Source organism: Aptenodytes forsteri, unplaced genomic scaffold (genome assembly GCF_000699145.1).
Source record: "Aptenodytes forsteri isolate BGI_AS27 unplaced genomic scaffold, ASM69914v1 Scaffold2, whole genome shotgun sequence".
Lineage (NCBI taxonomy): Eukaryota > Metazoa > Chordata > Aves > Sphenisciformes > Spheniscidae > Aptenodytes > Aptenodytes forsteri.
In genome coordinates, this window is record NW_008795695.1 from 15,724,438 (window position 1) to 15,725,418 (window position 981).

Consider the following 981-nt stretch of genomic DNA (forward strand, 5'->3'; position numbering starts at 1 on the left):
TGGCTGGGCATCGGTCGGCGGGTGGTGAGCAATTGCACTGTGCATCACTTGCTTTGTATATTATTAGGATTTTATTCTATTTTAATTATTCAACTGTTTTTATCTTCAACCCATGGTTTTCTCACTTTTACTCTTCTGATTCTCTCCCCCATCCCACCGGGGGCGGGGGGGGGGGGAGTGAGCGAGTGGCCCTGTGGTGCTCAGTTGCCGACTGAGGTTAAACCGCTACAGACCTGTATTTGGAAGAACAGAAATGTTTCCAGATGAATTTGCTTAGGAAGGAATTTACAAAATTGCTACAAACATTTTTGCTCAGTCTTTAAGATTTCACATGTTACTTTAATTTTCCACAAGGCTATAAGACAGTCACACGCATTATTTAGGATAAGTTGGCTTACTCGGGACAAGGTTGCTTAGGTCAATAAAATTAGAGCATTACCCTTTTTAACCAAATTTGCCTTGCTAGGCTTGTTCAAGGCCTCAATGAGCAAAACTGAATTTGAACTTGGGAACACAAGCCTCTTCCTCAGACACACTATAATTCCTTGACCACAATACCCCACCGGGCCACATATTCAGTGAGGTCTAGAGAATAAATTCTGAGATGCAATTCATCCTGCATACTGTTATCCACCCACCTACGGAAGACTTAATCAAACTTCTACCTCACCAAAGTTGTACCTCAGGAGAACTTCGGCTCTCAAAAGCCTTTGTGAACCTGGACCGAAGAACTAAGGTATACCGAGCGAAAACTATTCACGGGGCCTGGAAGCCTGAAGCGCAGATCACAAGCCTGACTCACAAGGAATGACAGAAAGCCTCCAGCGATCGCAAGAGCAGCTCGGCAAAGCGTGGAGATTCGCACAAGGTAACAAAGCGATGCGTGCCCGTACCACGCTCCAGACGGCCCTGTGCTGGGAAGGGAGAGGGAAGTCTCCCAGCACAGTCTCTGGAGGAGCTGGGGTGGGCGGGGGGGGAGGG

General features: G+C 47.3%; 1 protein-coding gene across 2 annotated transcripts in view; it reads right to left on the minus strand.

Annotated features, from left to right (window-relative positions):
* Positions 1–981, minus strand: part of ATP6AP2 (ATPase H+ transporting accessory protein 2) — a 14,123-nt gene that overhangs the window by 12,568 nt on the left and 574 nt on the right. The gene's annotated exons all lie outside the window — the stretch shown is intronic.